Below are 21,748 nucleotides of genomic sequence, written 5' to 3' on the forward strand. Positions count from 1 at the left end.
TGAAATTTATCAACTTCATCAGTCGTTTATCCAGCAAAATCTAAATTATTTTTAAGAAATAATATGCACAATACTAAATATATACTGACCTCAACCGTGTAATTACGTTTTTTCATACTGGCTGCCACTTCCCCTTTGAGTATGCTTGGATGTACTTGCGGATTGAAATGCATTTTTGTCACATGCCCACTTTCGTATGAATTTTCTCCTCTTTTCAGTTGAGCACCATCATCTTTGAAAAATACAGCAATGCTTGCTATCGATTACACATGCTTTGTTCCCACTAAAACAATACATATACATAGTTTACTTTATTATTATAAAAATTAATCAAACATGGACATAACCTCAGAAATGGAAATACAATATTTTTGAAAGAATCAAATGAATGTATAACTCTACTGCAGATAGATTTTAATCAAAGTGCAACGGCAATTCCATATACTTACTTTTTACGTATAACTTAGCTGCAAATAAGTTATAATCCTGTTAAGTTAAAACCGTATATGTAAAATATATGGGAAATTTTACTGTTTAGATTCAGTCTGTCAAAAATTAATAGTGTGACGTCAGACTATGAGAGCGTATTGGCATTCGGCGAGCAGCTACTCAGTACTTGCCGAATGCCGCATGTCTGGCGCCGCCTTTAGATCAGTGGTTTGGTTTGAACATAGAAAATATAAATAATAGCTACATCTTCTATAGCGATTTCGTAAAATTTCTTTCTTCAGTGTACACACACTTAAGAATTTGATTTATTTGATTAAATGACGAGAAACCACCTAGAGATAGATTGTTGGTGGTGGTGATTCTTTTGGGTCGAAAAAACGTTTATCTACAACAAAGTCTATTGCATTGCTTCAAAGTTCAATATGTACAAAGAAAATTTGGTTCTCCTCTATTATTATTAATTGTTATTTCATTGTTATTGCAGTAGTTAGTTTCTAGTTGTGACATTTTCGGTTATATAAACAGTTTATGCCAATTTGCTTATTTTAAATGGAATACCTTACATATTAATTATACTTTAGATTCTACATACATTGTTGTATAATGTTTTTGAAATAATGTCCTACCAACGTGAGGGCTGTTTACATAGTGATACAGTGCTAAATATTCCGACATTAAATTATTATAATTTGTACGCAAAGGCATACTAGTATTTTTTCGAGTCCAAAAATCCGCGCACGAGCCGCTTCCGAAGAACTACCCAACGCCAGTGTGTTTGCTTAAGGTATGCACACCACGAATCTGCCACATTTGGTGTTTTTAACAAAATACTGTGCGCAATACTGACGTCATAAGTAAGAACACCGTAAATGCAAAAACCATAAAAGTGGTAAAACGAGTGTTACGGTTTGCGTTGTTGCTGTTTTTATAATTTTGCACCATTTGGCTAAATATGTCATTTTCCATCCATTCCATCCGTTAGAATTCTAAGTTTGACATAAAAAATCTTGAATTCGTCATTATTTTGACAGTTTAAATACACTTACGATTTGCTGTCATAAAAGATGTTAATGTGTTACTAAGAAAAAAAATCGTATCTTAAGATACATTGTTTTTGCTTAGTAAAAAGATTTTTCAATGATATTACGTTAGTGGTTAACTACACTTTAATTATTTATTTAATAAATTGCTGTTCTTCTTTTAACATTTTCCTTTTGGACAGTATTCATAATGAATATTTTTCTTTGAAGCCAATTCAAATTCCAAAATTCCTGATACATGTTTTGCTACATGGGGGCAATAGAGAGTGCATTTCTTTGTTTAATCCAAAGCCCTCTTCTGTCTTTCTTTTAAGGACGGCTGGAGTTTTCTTCTTTTTCTTATTGTATCACGTTTCGTAACTGCAGCACTATTTTCTAAAACGAAAAGCAGAGAAACAGTAACACTTTGTAGAAACTCAGCAGTGTATCACATTCAGTTGCTGTTTGGAAAAACAAAAGATAGTTACGAAGATCCCCAGGAGCCGCGATCGGTTCGTCACTACTTCCGGCTTGGACTTCTGCATGCTTTCTTCTCTGCATCAGCATGTGGACGCTGGTTCCAGGACTGGATGTAGCTGCCATCAGGATAGCAGATCGGTCTACAAAACAAAACAAGCTACTATTAAAACCCGTTGTTGGGCTTCCACTTTGTCTCCTTCTTTCTCTTTGCGTGATGAATCGAACTGCGACTTTTATGTCGAGATCTAGCTTCTTCTGACCGCCATGTTTTCCTCTTTGGTCTTCATTTAACAACACACTATTGTTCTTATGATTCTATCCGTTACAGACAAGCTGTTTGTGAATAATAATTTGCATACCCTAACACGTTCTTTGCGACCGAAAATACGAGTAGTATTTTATTATACTAATTGACGTCTATGGTTTAAAAAAATGTCTTGGATCATTAATGTGATCAAACATACCTTGTTCTAGAAATACAATTTAATTGGTTTCAGGCAATATTATATTTTCTATTAATCTTCGAGCAGTGGCGTAGCGTGCCATTTCGGCGCCTGGGGCGGGAGACCCATTTTGCCGCCCCCATTCAATACCTACTTAATTAAAATTAAATTTCAAGACAACATTTCACATAGATAGACGAAAAGGTATCCTTTATTGAAGATAAAATAGTATCAATAAAAAATAATAAAATAGTATTAGCGGTTTCAAAAACGTGGAGCTCATAGTGGATCTGAGATAATTTTTGATTAGTTTCAACTTCGAAAAGCTCCTTTCACAACTAGCGACACTAATTGCCAAAGTCAAATAAATACGAATCAAGATAACTATATTTGGAACCGAAATTCCCAGATTCAGTTTTTGTATGAACTGGAGAAGCTGCAGTGGTCCTTTTCCCTTTATATCTCCCTCTGATTCAGAACTGGCGACAAACTGCTGGAGACGCTTCCGCTCTATTTGAAACTCATCCTTGTCGATGTCTTCCAATTCCAATACATGGGAAAGATCACACTCGTACTTGCTGTCCAAAAGTTTTGCTGGCGTCAAAAATCCGAATTTGTCCGCTATTTCTTGAACTTGCTGGAATCGAGTCGTCATTTCTTCAATAATCTTGTCACCTCTCGACGGAGTTCCTGCTCGTGAGACAAAGCTGCATCTGCAGATTCATCCCCATGAATGCGTTTTTTCCTGCGAATTCTTGTCGTTTTAAGTTCGATTCCGAGTTTTTCGCAGAGAGTCTTAGCAAAATCGATTGCGGCTTGGACGAAACGGTCTCTGTTTTCCACTAGAAGAGCTGCACTGCAGCCCAAAAGCCAAGAAAAGTGAGAAAGTTGAATGACTGCATGGCTGCCAGAAGAAGACCGGCTCCCGATCTTGTTTCGGAAGTTTGAGATGAATCCGTCAATTCTTCCAGTACTTCAAGAACTTCCTCAAACTTATTTTTAAGCGTCTTGACAGCTTCATGTCTAGCGCTCCAGTGCGTTTCAGTGACTCGTTTCACTGCTTGACCTGTGACGACAACCAAAGTGTTCCACCGAGCAGTTGATGCAGAAAAAAAGGCAAATAGCTTCTCCAGAGTTCCAAAAAACGTTACGGAATTCACTGATTCAGAAGCAGCGTGTACCCCAGCCAAGTTGAGTGAGTGGTTAGATAGATACGAAACTGAGACTCTTACTCCCAGTCTTATTTTTGTCATGTGTTCCATTAGAAGAGGGTCATATTTAGCTAGAAGGTGCACTAACTCCAAAAAGTTCTCGCGATTGCCACTGTCATCTCCTCGAATGTCCTCTGAAAGCCAGATTTTGTTTGGCTAAGAACTGGATAATATTCAGCAACCGGTACAGTATATCCCTCCACTTTTTCTCCTCACTTTCGAAAACTTCTTGTTGTTTCTGATCGATGGTTGCTTTACGGTTCAGGCGTACTTCCAACTCCTTCCATTTCAAGAAGCTCTGCTCATGATCCAGGCTGTTCTCATGGTCTCCGATTTTTGGATTTAGCTTCCACCATTTGTTGAATCCTTCTTCAGATTCGAAGTTCGTGCCTGAATTGGAATTGCCAAACAGCTTGCAACAGAAACAATACAAGGATTGCTTTAAAGGCGAGTACACCATCCATGTTCGGAGAACCTTTTCGCCGTTAGATAATAGTTTGTAGAACCACTCTCTGGTTAGTTTTCGGATACCGCCCTTTGTTAAAGTCCCTGAGCGAACAACATCGGCAAATTTGGAATCGATGTGCTGTACCGAGTCAGATCCGCGACGTACTATAAGCGTTCTGACATCGTCGGTCATAGTAGAAGGCCAGCAACCTACATCGTCGACATTCACATCTTTGGCTTCGGAAGGAGCAAAAGGCACGGTTTCAATTACGTTTTTTTTGGCAACATCGAGATCGAGGTTCACTTCTTTTGCAAACTTTTGACTAGATGCTTGAGGTACTTCTGATGAGTCGATCTCGTCTTGACCATGCTCTGTGGTAGGACCAGAACGACTTCTAACTTCGACGACAGACACGTCGTCATTCGTTTTCACAAATAATAGACAGAACGTACAATGAAAATAAAACAAGTTTTTTACAAAAAAAAACCTAATTATAGATGAATGCAACAATCGTCGATGGAAATTACAATCTGGAAATATCAGCCGAAACCTACAGAAATGTACACTTCAAGTACATAAAATTCAAATGACGTACTTACGAGGAACAAGAAGAAAAAACGCGATTATATCCTCCTACAGAGATAAAGGTGGATCCGTCCAATACTGCGGAATCTCCCAAATAAATGAATTCAATTACCAAAGATTAATAAAATATGGATGGCGGCAATTAAACTTCCATGCGTTTTCACTAACACCTCAACTATTTTATTGTTATTAAACTTTCATTATGCTTAAATAAAACCATAAAAAACGATGATTTGAAAACAGACCACGCACGATGGCCATTTTGTAAACAAAATACATTGCAACGCTGGTTTGTAAGCTACACATTATACGTTACGGTTTTCGTCAGAACCCAGTAAGAAACGAAATACATTTAAATGAATACATGGTTTTTTTTCACCCTCAAAGGGTATGTCAAACACTCATCGGAAAAATGTTTGCTACATACTTTAGTAGCTATGAAAATGTCGCCCTCTTTTAATCAAAACGTCTTCAGCATTTGCTTTCGAATAACAGGATTTGTTGGAAATCTAAAAGGGCCAATAAATTAATTACAAAGCTATTTATATATTACCTATGCATACCTTAAATACTTTCAATGACAATGTTTGATATGTCTAACGATAAAAGCAAAATTAAATTACAGTGATTACCCCACCGCCGCAATCGTTACATTCATTTAAATTTCACCATGCACTCTTCACCATAATCGCATATTATTAATTAGAAATTACTAAAAACTTCGATTCTCGGCTTTCTACGAGACAGAAGTGTTGTGCACGTGTACGAGTTGTAATGATTAACAGTTTGTAAATATGTAAATACAAATTTCGCGTTGCCTGTCGGAAACTTCAGATTGCATCTCGCATTCAACTGTTCAAAGCTGCAGTTATTATCCAATGAAATTAACAGTTTTCAACTATCAGCCAACATTCTTGACACCTCATTTAGAAGCCCTGTGAAGTTTGATGTTTATATACCGATGGCATTACTTTCTAGATCAAAGCACCATACATGGCTGGAAATTTGTAATTTCTGTTCTAAAGGAAGCCGTCTGAGTAAAGTTTTAATCTGTGCACTGTATAATAATTACTTTCCTTTCAGTTCTCCTAAAACACTAATCATGAAATGTAATGCATTATTTTGAACGTATTTATTATTAATTTATTGTTACTTCCACAACGTTTGACGCTTTGCACTACGCCTGGGCATGCACGTTGTCTAAATGGATTTAAAAAATTTTCAAGCGCATATAAAATATTACATTTGCTTCATTAGCTTCATTCTGCCTTTCTAATTTTATGGCTTCTAATTTATCGGAAAAGGCCCCTTTTAGCCTAATAATGAATTGAAATATGTGCTAATTGTTTTATTTTCACATCACCGATTTCATCACCGTTGAGTGAGTGAGTAAGTAAATTGCTGTAAATGTAAATTCACGCGAAATTGCTCCGCGTTTATGATCACTTAAACTTTTCATATCAATGTCGATGATTAAAAAAGTACTTACAATGGATCTATAGTTTAAAAATTTTCAACTTATGCCTAGGGTAATACGGCAATATTAACCTTCATGCTCTATCAATGGTATTGCTGTGTTTTCAAGCTACTCGAAACTTTTATGAAAATTGTTGGATTTATTTATTCAATAAAAGATTTTATCATACTCCTAAATTTCGGTAGGTAGTGTTATTTATTTAGTTTTTCGCGCGTGCAATCTTTAATTACTGGAAAAAAGTGCCAATCAAATACCATGTGAATTTCAGAGGCTTTTGTAGTAAACATTCTTAACAGAATCGGCTCTGCGACTTTACCAAAACTTTGAGATAAGGATGCACCGATGGTGTGCAAGAAATAGAAACCATATAAGTACATGCAATACATTGTTAAATAGCCGGACCTTCTTCAGTTCAGAAGGTATCTGAGGGTACTGGATAAGGTAACCTTAGACTAAAGTTTAAAAAATGACAGCCAGTGGGGCGGTTGGAACCTCACCAATCACACCGATCTATGTATTACACGGTTATTATTTAGTCCACAATTGTATTTAATCACACAATCAACTCACTGATAGCTTCTTAACGCGAGCTGTCAAATTAATTAATATTAGGCGTGACCTATAATTTATAATTAAAATTTTGTTGCTTCTACCTTATTTAATAAATAGGTATGTTTTATAGCCAAAAGGGATTTTCCTATGTTTCAATTTATAAAACAACTAAGTACATGCAAACACGACATACTGACGACTGTTAGGTACGCGTCACGCAATTGAATCAAGCCAAGCCAAAAGTCGTAAATGCAAACTCGAATAACAAGTCAAAAGACAAAACAGCGCCTCGAAAACTATTCTCGAGAATATCAACTAAAAAGCAATTCCTTATATCACTCGACACACCATTTGTCTTGAATCAAATAATACTGTGCGCACAATTTTGCGAAAATTACAAGGTTACGCGAATTTTCTGACACGCTATTATTCTAACTCTTAGGAATAACATTTTATTATAAAGAAAGGAATCTACGTTATAATGCGCAACTAAGACAATAATCACCTATTTTAAACCAACACGTCTTTACGGTCCAGTTGGATCACATTTCATACGTAGGCGTCAAATTAGCAACCAGATTCATAGAACTATTTAATGTTTCTGTAGTATTACAAAAGTATCAATTTTTGTAAATAAACAATCGTGAAATAAAAGCGATACGCTTAGTCTACGCGTTAATAAAAATATAAATGACTTATAAACTTTCTGACATATGAAATCCACCATTACAGCCGTTGCTTGAGATATCATTTTGGTGTAATGTTGTAAAAGATTTATTACAGAATTGTTCTCATGATTTTTCATTAGTTTGGCAACATACTTCTACACACTTACCACAACAAACTTGAGAGTAAACTTTTGTTCAAGTGAACAGTTACAAGTTTATACGGTTTGAAGTTTACTCATAATTGTCAAACGTTTTACTCACAGCCCCGTACCGTAATGTCGTACTTGTAATCGTCACCTAAACTTACTTGCATGTGGAATAATAAAGCGAGACAACAAGTATCATCGAAAACTTTTATTATCATCTAAATGGAGATTACCATCAAAATAATTAAGACTAAACTTTTCGTGATATAACTTTCAACTGTTCCTAATCTACATTATGTATACCTCACCCTAAAATAGTTTGGCGGTACGCAATTATACATTATGTGGCACGATTTTCCACCATATTAAAATGTTCTAAGACAGTATATTGATCAATTTAGTAAAACGTAACTTATTTCTGTCATTCCCGTAAGATATAGTTTAAAATGGACATTATTACAGAAGTTTTTCAAATATTTTTTTACTGAACTCACTGGAAAGAAGGTTGTTGTGGAGATATGGTAGGTAACACACAATACGTCAAAAATGACTAACTTTTGACCGATATTACAGTCCCAAAAATTAATTTGAAGAAAATTAAAAAGCAAATTTGTATTCCATTTAATAATAAAATTTGGCGTTAGCATTTTAATTTTTGAAAATACTTGTGAAATTTTTAGAAAAAATGGTTAATATATTTCACAATATTGTGCTTGCGGGAAATAAATGTAGGAAAAAAATGCTCCCGTCAAATTGTATATTCACACTGAAACAGACCCAGCACAAAAAAAACAACAAAATGGGTGCACGTTCTTCTAGAACTACATTCGGTCCTGGCAGAGAGAACATTACCGTATTGATGAGCGTCAATGCCGCTGGAAGCAAAGTTCACCCTTAATAGTAGGTATATACAGGGAAGAACATATGGGATGAATGGATTGAACCTGACGGCAATCCTGGTACAACGTATGCAGCAACATTTAATGGTTGGATGGAGTCTGGCATCTTCCTACGACAAAAATCATTCCTGACAAATATTGATGATGTGGGGCTGGTCTCATTAATATATGATGGGCATGTCTCACATGTAGATGAACCCTTGATCAAATGTGCAATGGATAATGGTGTGACAATATTGAAATTCCCCCTCCCTCCAATGTTATGTCCTGCAGCACTTGGACGTGTGTATTCCGACCTTTGAAAAGAGTAGGACACTCCTAAAAAAAGTGGTACACTTATTTATAAATACACTCCGAGTTGCCGTATTTATTGTATTTATGAGTATTTATAAATATTTATAAATACCCATAAATATAATATAACGCCTTATAAATTTTAACAGATTTCGGGCAAATACTGCATTTTATTGACATAACATTGGATTTTGGATCACTATCTATCAGTTTAATTTCACGTAGACAATTTGGATAAAAATTCCAGTTCTAGTTGATTTGATAGCTTTAATTCTCTTGAAAATTTTTAACTAAACAGAAGCCTTAATGTTTAACAGAAATACAAAAATGTGAGGAAATCAGTAATAACTTAATAACTAAATACTTACCTCTAAAATAGAAAATTGCACTAACCATTACTATCAAAAATTAAATAATTGTACCATTCACTTACTATGAAAAATGTTCTGGTAAATATTAATCGAAGAAATATTCTCTTGGAGAATCAGCGTATCCTTTGTTTAACCCACGCAGTTATAATTTTGAGGAAGCGAAGATGCAAAACGCACGAGAGGGACTCGTGCCGAAATTTGAGCCGCACGGGAAATGCAATTCAGATCTCAGGTTTTAATTTTAAAATGCTCGCTCTGCATTTAAGCAATGATTTAATTGTATTAGCGAGATTTTAGTGTAATTAATGGAATTTATGTGTAATTAATGGGATTTAAGGTATTAGTGGATTTAAATGTATTTATTAAATATATTTAACACCTGGGTACACCTATTTAAGGAGGGGCCTAATGGTGACCTTGAGGAAGAAATTGAATAGTGAAAGTGACAGGAACTTGAGCAAAAATTTTTTAGAATTTTCAGGAAATTCGAGGAGCACTCTTGCGTAACTTATGAACTTGAGAACTATACAAACAAAAAACCTGGTTACAACAGGATTGATACAGGGATAACTGTTCTACTCTGTCTCATAGGGTCATAAGTACATAATCAGGCCTATGATATATCATTTCAGTTATAGGTAACGGAAAGGTTATGCTCGAAAATAACCTATTTCCGTTACAAACCAAAATTTCGTATGATATATCTAGTTCTAGAGAGGGTTATGTTACCTAACGATGACACGCGGTTATATGGAAATAATCAAGCTCATTCAACGGAACGAAAAAAGTGGAGGTTAGCAGTAACTCAGTCAAGGTTGGCAATCTATGAAATTAAAATTTATGAAATAAAATTGAAAACTCCCTAAATTCGTAAGCTTTTGTCGTGTTGCACTGTATTAGGACGTTTGCACACTATGAGACACCGATGCGATTTATGTCGTTGCAATATCGGATGAAGCAAAATTACATTAAAGTAGTTAGAGCGCGTTCGGCTGAAGTCAAGTGATGTACTCGGCCTACCTATTACTTACGGTAAACGTCCCCAAAAAAATGTTGTTATGAAGGAAACATAATTAGAAATACGGTATGAGTGGTATTTTGTACCTCAGCACAATGCAAACGTCTTATATGATTTTTAAAAAGGTATATATAGTAGTCAACTTGACTAGTGTCCGTACTTTTCGACCCTGTTTCAAACCTTTGCACACTAAATGTTCACGACACACCGCGACTAAATATTCACAGTGTAAGCGGTAAATCCTAAACGAATATATTTATTCTTAATCAAAACGTATGCGAGACGTATGTAAAAGCCGGGAAACTAAATAATTTGGCGTTTTGCGTGAAGTCGGTGTAGTGGATTTGATTTTTCGATGTTGGCGCCAGAGATCCCCAGCCGCTATCTTGATCTCGATCCGATCAGTGTGTCAACAAGACGTGTGCAGGCCTTTATAAATATCGCTGGTTTTGGTGTTCTTTCTGAAAGACACCATGCCTTTTGTGAAGAAAAGTGCTCAGCAGAAGAAGGAAAAGATTGTCCTAGCTCAGCTATATACTAGACCTAGTGGAAAAGTCATCAGATTTAAACGCGTGTTGCATAGCGTGCCGCCGCGTCAGAGCAGACGCCGCTTCGGCGGTAAATATCTTCCTTATTTCATCATGAACATGTACTTTTCCGTGCATATTTAGATTCGTCACAAAATTTCGCTTCTAATGAGACCCATCTCGTTTAAGTCTTGATACAAAAACCTTCACTAGCTCAGAAAAACTGAGTCTGTCCATAAGGGCCCAATGTTAAAATACCCTGTTTTTACTGTCAAATATCTCAGAAACGGCACATAGGAACACTTTTTTCTTTTGACCATTAGAAAGTGCGTCTCTCAGAGAATAAGTGACCAAATTTTCACCAACTTCTTGTTACTTTTACCTAGGCGCTCTAACTACTTTAAATGAACGCAAAGCTTCCACACTATGGGATACGATGAAATATCGCCAATACAATCAAATGAGTCTTGCACACGTCGCGTCGGTGGGAAATACGATTTCGTTGCGGCAAATCGCATGCGATAAGTCGTGTCGCTGTTGCGTAATGTGCAAACGCGCTTAAACTTGAACTTCCAAAGGCGACTCGACAGCAACTCATTTTTGATCGCCAGTTATATCAAGTGCCAAATTCTATTTTGGATATATATCAGTACAATTGGTTGTTTTTATCGCAGTTGCACTGTATATGTGATCGAAATCTATTCCAAATTGTACACCTCTCGTATCGGCATTTCCCACAGCTTTAAACAATAAAATTGTACATTATTTATGTTAAATGCAACATTACTTACGATTATTTCCCAAGGTATCAATGATTATTGTATCCCCTAAATGTATCTTGGAAATGAGAGCTAATAGCATCTCCTCCAGATCAGTGAGCACTTTATTAACTGGTGGCCCTCCACCCGTCGCCTGCTGAAGCACTGCAATTTGGCGGCTCTTTTTTTTACTTTTGTGTTCCATTCACTGAAAACCTGCATTTAAATTAACTATAAGTGCCTACAACGGTTTTTTACATCTCACATTTCGCCACTGTTCTCTACTTTTTGGTGGTCCTATTGCTTTGGCGTTGATTCTTTTTGCAAATTCATCCCACAATTGAGTAATTTTATGGACTTCTTTGGGATTCGTCTTCCCGGTTAGTAGGATTCTGTTGCTTCCCACAAATTCCAGTAAGTCCTCGTACTGCTGCTTTGTGGTTTTTTTTAAACGTTTCCGTTTTGCTGGATTTTCGTCGATTGCGTCAGCATCTTGCACATTATTAAGGATCCTCAGATCCTTTATAGTTTTGTATTGTCGTCCGTCCGTCCGTCCGTCCGTCCGTCCGTGTGCGCTCTAACTCTTTTTAAAAGTGGCCGATTGTGTTGAAATTTGGTATACGGGTTCGTTGGACATTAAGAACGGACGCTATTGATTTTCAGGAAGCTGGTTCAACAGGAACAAAAGTTATACGACTTCGAGTGAATCGGGAACAGGAAAAACTGCGAACTCAATATAATAAAAAAATTAACATATTTCATTCCCTAGGTCATGTATCGAGTTCGGACTTTCGCTAGATTATTCCCTATGACTCTTAGATGTGTAACAATTCAATATAACTCTTCTCTGTGGTCTCGGTCAAAAGTTTTAGAGCAAAATGTACCCAAAATTATTTTTTACACATGAATTTAGAGTTGTAAAAGCTTTCAAACGCATTATCTTGATGCTGAAAGAGTTGATAACGTGCACGTTTGATAACCGCATGTGTGTGATTCAAAAATGTTAAATTATTTTTCTGAAGCCACATGGATTTTGATCAAAATATGTCAAAATCGTTAATTATGCACCAAGATCGTTGGGAAAAAGACTACGCGCATTATCTCAATGCCCAAGACATGAATTTGATGCATTTTTGGCGCCCACGTGGATTTTGATCAAAACATGTCAAAATCGTTATTTATGCACCAAGATCGTTGGGAAAAGACTAGGCGCATTATCTCAATGCCCAAGACATAAATTTGATGCATTTTTGGCGACCACGTGGATTTTGATCAAAACATGTCAAAATCGTTATTTATGCACCAAGAGCGTTGGGAAAAAGACTAGGCGCATTATCTCAATGCCCAAGACATGAATTTGATGCATTTTTGGCGACCACGTGGATTTTGATCAAAACATGTCAAAATCGTTATTTATGCACCAAGATCATTGGGAAAAAGACTAGGCGCATTATCTCAATGCCCAAGACATGAATTTGATGAATTTTTGGCGAAAACGTGGATTTTGATCAAAACATGTCAAAATCGTTATTTATGCACCAAGATCGTTGGGAAAAAGATCAAGAGCATTATCTCAATGATCTAAACATGAATTTGATCTATTTTTATGGACCACATGGATTTTGATCAAAACATGTCAAAATCGTTATTTATGCACCAAGATCGTTGGGAAAAAAACCAAGAGCATTATCTCAAAGCCCAAGACATGAATTTGATGCATTTTTGTTAACTATAAAATGTATTTTGTAAGATTAAAATAAATTGTCGTTAAAAGTGATTGTAATACTGAGGATCCTTCGATATTTCGTTGTATCGGTTTATTATTTAAATTCATTGTAAAATGTAAATTTATTGCAAAACTGGGGTTACGTTTACTGGTGAAAACTAAGCTGAAAACAAACCAGGTATGCGCGAGTGATTCATAAGCATAATCTGTAAACAAAACCGGACCCGTTTATGTTTTTTTATCTCTGTTTGTCACACACGTATCACGCATAAGTAGCTTTCTTTTCTTCAAGAAGTTGTTATATCACAAAACTTTGTTCCTTTCTTAAACCAATGTGGTTACACTATTGATACAGCATACCACAAAAATAAATTTCCGTTTAAGGACCGGTTAGATCCCTCCGTTAAGCGACTATAATCGATTGGAGTTATGAATAACCCAAATGATATATCATAGGCCTGAATATTCGCACCGAATTTCTTGGAGAAAAAATATTACATTAATCTATTTCTTTCCACTTTTCGCACCAATTAAATCAAATGTGCACATGCTATTTGAGAAGAAACTCGTATAATGTATGGAATACAACGTAGGAACTGGGAAAGTATGGAAACTTTTTCATGATGGAAAATTGATCAGAAAAAATTTTGGAGGAGCTGGGATTTGAACCCAGGACTTTCAGCATGCGAAGCAGACACTCTACCACTGAGTTACACCCCCTTGTGTGAAGACGATTGGTTGATAGTATAAAGTTAACATACGGAACGCATTTGTATATTATACAACATTGTTAAAAAATAGGTACTCGTTAACATAATTCTCATTCAGATGAATTCTAATTGGCACCTGCCGTTTGTATCATTAGTCAGGAAAATTGTGGCAAACTGTAATAGTTGCCGTATTTTCAGCAGTTTTGTTTGCAGAAACAGTGCGAATAATTTGCTACACATATTTCCATGGACAAAATCAATAACGAATCGTAGTACTTTACAACTTTCTCTTCTTCTCTAACGCGTTTGATATATGATTATTCATTAAGTGTGTCCTTAAAGATTCAACTGTTTTTGTGAACAAATCTGCAAAATTCAAACTCACTTTGCAGTACAGTTTTGGACTACCAAAGTCAAAGTTTAGTAATTTAACACAGTAAGCTGTTTTATCGAGATTGTTGAATTGCAGAATTAGCCCAAAAATAAATTTTATTTCGAACAAAAAAACTATTGAATTGGTTGCTACTTCGAATTCTGACGAGTAAATGTGGAAATTGATAAGTATTCATTCTGCAGACAGGGAAGATGAATTGGAGAGTAGTATTTCGATCACTTCTTCGACGAGTCCCATGATTTTTTATGAGCATTAAAAACCGAAGTTGTAGATGAATATGTTCCTTTCCTTATGCACGAACTATACTGCCGTCATAATTAAGAAATCAGTATCTGCAAATTGTCAGTTTTGAGTAACCGTCTGTTGAAAAATGGGAGGGTGACCTATTTATGCCTTAAAGATTTGTTTGGATTGTTTACCGTCATTTGGGGGGGGGGGGGGGCGGATTTTTGGTAACATTTTTGAAAAAAACTCGTTGAAAGCTTACTGGGTATGCAAATATTATATCCCGTATTATTGTTATCAGAAGGGTTATGTCCTAGCCAAAGGTAAAGCCAAATTCTAACCACCATCCGAAAACCATAAGCATACATTTTTCTAACGTAAAATTTCTCTATTGTTTGATGATTTAATTGCACATACTGTAAATTGGAATGTTACTTTCAAAGATAATTTTTAAGCAAAAACGTAGTAACTACAAAATTTGATAAATAAAATAAAATTATCTTTAAAATATCCTTAATAAAACAACTTCAAAATTGTATTACTTTCCAAAAACACGGTTGATTAAACACATATTATTTCCTAACGGGTAAATTTTTCCAAAAATCAGCTCTGTTGCGTAGCATTAGTGGTACTAAATTCTTCACAATATTTTTTTTGTTTCCTCTTCAATTCGCTTTGGTTCTGTCAAACGTATTGGTTCAGCCAATTGGGTTTTCTTTACGACGGTGCTCTTTAAAAAGTTGAGATCGTGCTTCCTCGACATGAGAAGTTTTATATTTCAGTTGAAAACTACCTCTTGTAGCTTTAATTTTCACCATGTTTGCTAACATCGGTTTTGGTTTATTTATTCCTAAGTTGTTCACTTTTTGTACGGAATGTAAATCCTTCCATAAATAAAAATCAGTTATTTCCATAGCTTTGACAGTTACTTTTCCTGATTGAGCTGATGCAACTGCGGTAGTAAAATCACGAAAATCATACGTCTTTTTTTGGTATTTCAACGATTTCTCAACCTGATGGTGAAAGCTGTCCGCACTCATAAAAGTGTGGCCAGCTTCAAAATAATTTACTTCTATTGTCTCAGTTAACACTTTACTTAAGTTCACCATGTAAACAAAAAACGATAGGAGACACCTAGTCCAGGGAATAGAGGGTTTTAACTTGCAAAATGAGAAGTAGTTCCAATTTCTTTTGCATGTCATAGACAGTCATCTGGTGGTTAAGAATCTAAGTTTTCGACCTCCCACTCCTTGTGCTTCCCCCGTACCACCCTCAAAGGACCCTGAAGGATTTTAAGGATGAAGCTGAACTGAAGTGAGATAATTTTTTTGTTTCAAACGTATATTAGAAAGCCCTACAATTTCACAGTGATTCAAATATCCCCACTAGCAAGGGTTGAAAGTTGAATTATTATGCATCCCCTTTGGTAAGGGTGCAGCGTAGGGGGATTTATACCACGATAAGTTCAAGATATTTTCTCATAAAACTCTTAATTATAGAGATAAAGTATAAAATTTGGTTAAAACATCTACATAGAAATTTCAGAATTCTTCAAAATATAACCAACTCTCAAGCTCTATATCTTTTTTAATAAACATTTCACACAAAAGTAGTGTATATGAAAGTTGTGTAGAATTTTATAGTCTACAATTTCTGATAACAATATTTTTTTGTAAAATGAATCTATAAAAAGATATGATTGAAAAACTAAAAAACCAACCAAATTTCTTTGGTTTTAAGGGTGGTACGGGGGAAGCACAGGGGGTGGGAGGTCGAAAACTTGGATTCTTAACCACCAGATATTCTTTCATGACATGCAAAAAAAATTGGAACTACGTCTCGTTTTGCAGGAAATGGTCCATTTTGAGTCTCTATTTCCTGGACTAACCAGTTTTTAGCGCATTTCCACAAAAATAAAAAAAAATGCGCTATTGTGGCCACTTTGTCCGTCCGTCCGTCCGCTACTTTTGCGACGCTACTAGTTCTTTATCTTAGGAGCTATTGTTCTACCTTTTTCGCTATTTGGTTCGTTATGGTGTCGAGTCTTGTACCAAGGAAGGAATTTTTTCTGCGTTTATTGCTAAAAAAGTTATTGTAAAAAAACCAACAAACCGTTTTTTACATGTTCCATAATTTTACACTTTTGCCATTTATTAACCATCCTAGAGATCATTTATAATTTTGTATTGTTGTCTCTCGTCTGTCTGTTGGTTTATTCGTCTGTTCCTGTGCCTGTCTGTCCCTCTATCTGTCCGTGTGAACGATAATTTTGTTTAGAAATGTCCGATCGCTTTTACATCTCCGTTAATTATGAACTGAATTGCATGAAATTCAATATGGGCATAGCCTTAGCCATATAATACGCAATGCCAAAAGTTGAGTCGAATCGATTCAAAATTCACAGTGCCCTTTTCGCATCTCAGCCATTTATAAACCGAATTGCAAACTTTTTTCTTATAAAAGTATTTGAATGAAATTTGATACATAGGCACTTGGAATAAAGGAAAATCTAACGCCAGTTTCAAAATTTGGTTTTGCGCATGCGCAGTGCCAACTTTTTTATTTATGGAAGAATTGAAATGAAATTTGATACATAGGCGCTTGGAATAAAGGAAAATCTAACGCCAGTTTCAAAATTTGGTTTTGAAATTCTTCTTATAAACTGAAATTGAAATAGCATGTCAAAAATAGATTGCTCATGTGCAACGTTATCTTTCATATTTGTGGCCGGATTTTTACGATTTTAACAGAAGTTGCATCTTACAAATGGGAAATGAATGCAAGTGGAAATGCGCTTTATGTAAATCGTTTACGATTACTTTTTAACTTGTTATTCTGGGCCGTACAGTTATCTAACCAAAGAATAATTGCCTTTTTGTCTCGGTGTTCCATAAAAAACGCATAAAATCCACTGGTTAAATCTTCTTTGTTGCGCCCTGAAATGGCTTCATGCCATATGACTGAAAAAACATTGACATCTCTTTGCTTTTTCCCTACTGGAACAAAACTCTCATGATAGGCCGTTAGACGTTTTGTAAATACGACAGATTTAAAAGTATTTATCCGAGGTAACATAATTACATTTGTAAATCTGCCGATACACATAGAGTATCTTTATCAAATGCAGTGTCGGCATCTTCTCTATATTTATTTCTACTTGCTTTGGCTTTATTAATGTGTTGAGACCAGGAACAACATATGTCACATTCAACGCATAAATTATCCTTATGATGATCTGAATTGTGAAGCTCAAAAGTCTCGCACTTTTCACATTCTTCATGACCAAGTTTAGTGAAATGAATATGCATATCTTTTAATATTTCCCTATATAGATCATATGACATATTTATATTGGGGTGTTTTTGAAGAAAGTCTTATGCATGAATGCTATGTTCACGTCGCTTGGCAAATACCTAACATTTGAGGCGTGCTCCCTTCTGTAATGAGAGATAGTAGGATGAAATGACACGATGTGTTGAGCTACTATTTCTCTATCTATCTTTTTATTAGACGGTTGACGACCACGTTTATCAGGAACAGGTCTGATGGTTCCTTTAATTGTTGTTGCATTTGAAAGTACTGTAAACACAACGCCATCGTTTTTTTTAGCGTAACCCAGCGTTGTAAGAAAAAATATTTTGCACACGTTAATTTTTTTGCCGGTCTCATTGTGTAAAAAATACTTTACTGTCATACTTCGCTGAGAGGAATCGTCTTTTAAAGTTCTTCTTTTAACGTCTTCTTTAGAACACTGCGCCAAGATAAAGGAACGCTGTTGAATCCAGTCGAGCTGCCAATATTCAATATTAATTGTTTTTCTATGCAGATCTGATATGTTTTCATGGCATTTTAGTTTACACTTTGAACTTTTTAATCGAGGTTTGGGAAACCTTTTATAGGCTTCCCCGCTTGGCTCTATAGCGGGGAGTGTGTGGGACTCCCTTCCATCTAGGTAAGGTTTACCCACTAAAACCCTGTCCTCTCTCTAAACACATAGTAGCCCGGCCGGGTATCACCAAAGGCATTCATCGCGCCCGGGGACGGTCCGGTGGCAGTTTTTCGCCACCTAGATCTTAGCTATAGTTTAATATATTACCCCTTCTCGCTTACGCCGCTCTTTGCCTTTCTCGGCCTTCTTGCTCTCTTGTGCTCACAACTTTTGAGATATAACCTTTTATTCTTTGCCACTTGTTCTCTGAATCTACCATTGTGTCGACGATATTTTCTTTTCCGATCTGGTGTCCCAGCCACGTTTCCAATTCGGATCTCTGTCTTCCCCATCTTGGGCATTCTAGAACGGCGTGACCGGCAGTATCTCTTTCTCCACAGTCTACGCACCTATCGTTGTCCCTCTTGCGAAAACGGTACAAATAGACCCCGTTTTCCCCATGTCCAGTTAAGAACTGGGTGAGCTGGTAGTCTACCTCACCGTGCTTTCTTCTCGTCCATTTTTCGATTCTCGGGATTAGTTTACTTGTCCATGACTCGCTTTGACCACCTTTGTTGCCATTCTTCAATTTTTTGTCTTCGGTCCCACCTCTCCGCTCGCGCTTTGATAGCAACCTGCGCCGGAAGAAGTCCCGCCACCACCATTATGTCTTCTGCGCTTACCGTGCGATACGCGCTGCATATTCTTATCGCCAGCAGCCGCGTCACTTGGTCTACCTTTGCTGTGGCGACCCCCCACCTCATGGCAGGGCCCCAAACTTCCGCTCCATATAGTAGCGTCGATAGTGCAGCCGTCGCTAATACCCTTCTTTTGGAGGCCCGCGCTCCTCCAACATTGGACATAATTTTGCTCAACGCGCCGTACACCTTCAAGGCTTTTGTGCTTGCTAATTTGGCCTGCTCGATGAACGATAAGTTTCTGTCAATGGTTACCCCTAATATCTTAATATAAGTGTCCGCCGTAAGTCTTTGTCCCATTAAATCTACAGTATATTCCTGTAACCTCCGCCTTCCGGTCATAAGCGCCACTTTCGTTTTAGCAGGCACCAATTGAAGTTTTCGTGCCCGCATCCACTCGTTGATTTTGTCCACCGTACTGCGCAGTTTAGCTCCCGCGCGTTCTAAACTGCGGTCACGAACCACCACAGTGAGATCGTCCGCGAAACCGACCACAGTCACTCCGCACTCACGCAGCAATCTTAGCGTACCGTCGTACATCGCTATCCATAGCAGTGGCCCCAAAACGGACCCCTGCGGCACACCCGCACTAGCTTTAAAAGTGTACTTCTGTCCCGACGGCTTCTTCACTGTCACGTACCTCCCGGTTAAGTAACTGCTCATGAGATTGATCATGACGTCGTCGACCCCCAGTTCCCTCAGCGCTTCAACTATGGCCTGTCTCGACGCGGAATTGAAAGCATTCTTACATCCAAGGACGCCACAATGCAAACCTCTCGCGTCCTCCACGTACCGCTATTTGCGTCCCGAACTTCTCCAACTATCCTTTCCAACGCGTCTTTCGTAGACCTCCCTTTGCGGAAGCCGTATTGGTCCGGGGACAACCTGTCTTCGATTTGTTTAAGGATCCTTTCCTTGAAAATCTTTTTTAATATCTTCCCGGCGAAATCTATTAGGCATATCGGCCTAAGCGCCCCTGCTGCTTTTGGAATCGTCACCAGGTGGCTCCTTCTCCACTGCTCCGGGTATACTCCGGTTTCAATAGCTCTCGTGCCGATTTGTGTCCAGATCTCCGGTCTTGCCTTCGCCACTGCCTTCACTATTTCCGCCGGAATTCTGTCTGGTCCTGGTGCTTTATTCACTGGGAGCCCTGCTGCCGCTGCCAGCACCTCCTCGCACGTCACCGGCTGGATCTCCATTGACACTTTGAACTTGACTCCATACACTTTGAACTGTCACATCCTTCTTTTTACGAAATGATTTTCTGCTAGTTTCTGCTTCTTTTCTTCTAACCTCACCTGTTTTGAAACTTTCGGCTTTCTCTTTCTTTTACTTCCCTTTTTTGTTACTTCTATACCACAAAAAACAGCATAAAGCGAAAATTTTACAATATGAGTCTACTTACCATCCATGCTTTCTTGTTCTTTTGGGTCGTCGTCTTTTCCGTCTGCATTTTGATTATTCAAATGCCCATCGATCTGCCCTTCAAACGGTACTAGAGTCTCCTCTATTATAACGTTGTCATTAGTTTCTTTCGAGAAAAAGATGTTATAGTACATATTTATGTGCGCAAAAATAGTAATAAACCTACCTTGAATTTCATTATCCATAAATATTATTGGGTCATGGGATTCAAATATTTCATTAATAATATTGGCGTACGCATCGTTTGCACAAGGTTCATTAGAAGTAACTTCTTCATAGGAACTTGTGGCGGCGATTCCTACCGTACTTGCTGTTGTCAACGCCATATCCACAATTTTTCGCGCGCGTTTCATTGCAATTTAGGTTAAATTCTTACAAGTCACAAATGAACTGTGATACTACTAACATTAGTATGCCACTAAAAGCGGAAATTTTCGATTAAGTTTAATCACTATTTTTCATTTATGTAGAATAGGACTATATAGAGCTTCTACTGTTAAATAATCAAAACGCACGTTGCAAGTAAAACTGCAAATTGAGAATGCAGCCTAGCACAGTAAGTGCCCATAATTTAAGATACCTATGAGTAATCTGCATGAATCATAGAAGAAAATGCAGTAACTGACGAATAATAATCAAGAACGCAGTATCTACTTGCACATACTACGTTTTTACTTATTAACTTGTAGATACTTCGTTTCTACAAATTAATTCAAGCAAATTTGCAGATACTGCATTACATTTTATATGAAAATCTTGAAAACTACTGCAGATACTGCATTTTTAACAATTGATTCACACTCAGCGACGTCCGTTTAGTATACAAACATATCAATCTCGGTTTCGAATTTTTTTCAGTTACTGTGTTCTTACTTATCAGGGCAGTATATATACAAAGATTAAGCGCAGTCTTCTGTCGCAAAGATCGAAAAAGAATATGATCTATTTTCTCTCCAATACACGAGATGGGATACCTATCAAGATTTTATACACTTTATTGAAAGAGTGATTGTGAGAACAAAACGGAAGGTAAATAAATGTGAATAGAAAATATAAAGTAACAACGAATTCTGGGATGTTACACGCCTTTACCGTTTGAGCGTGAGAGTTTCTCTTGAGTTTGGTGGGAAAGGGCAAGTTCAGTGACACCCAATTCAGTATAAATGAAAGTATCTGTTGTCAGATTGAAATCAATGAAGAAAAACTCTGTATCACGATCCCTTCACTTCCTTCTACTGAAAAATCACAATTAAAGTTAAATAATTTATTCATAAAAGAAATTGATATAAAGCGGAC

At 36.9% G+C, this 21,748-nt stretch overlaps 1 protein-coding gene and 1 non-coding gene across 2 annotated transcripts in view; one reads left to right on the forward strand and one right to left on the reverse strand.

Annotated features, from left to right (window-relative positions):
- LOC116163592 (KH domain-containing, RNA-binding, signal transduction-associated protein 2-like) overlaps positions 1-21,748 on the forward strand; it is a 186,599-nt gene that overhangs the window by 163,973 nt on the left and 878 nt on the right. The gene's annotated exons all lie outside the window — the stretch shown is intronic.
- Trnaa-cgc lies at positions 13,721-13,792 on the reverse strand. The gene has a single exon. It is a non-coding gene; the product is annotated as a tRNA-Ala (tRNA).

The sequence above is a fragment of the Photinus pyralis genome, unplaced genomic scaffold (assembly GCF_008802855.1).
Source record: "Photinus pyralis isolate 1611_PpyrPB1 unplaced genomic scaffold, Ppyr1.3 Ppyr1.4_LG1, whole genome shotgun sequence".
Lineage (NCBI taxonomy): Eukaryota > Metazoa > Arthropoda > Insecta > Coleoptera > Lampyridae > Photinus > Photinus pyralis.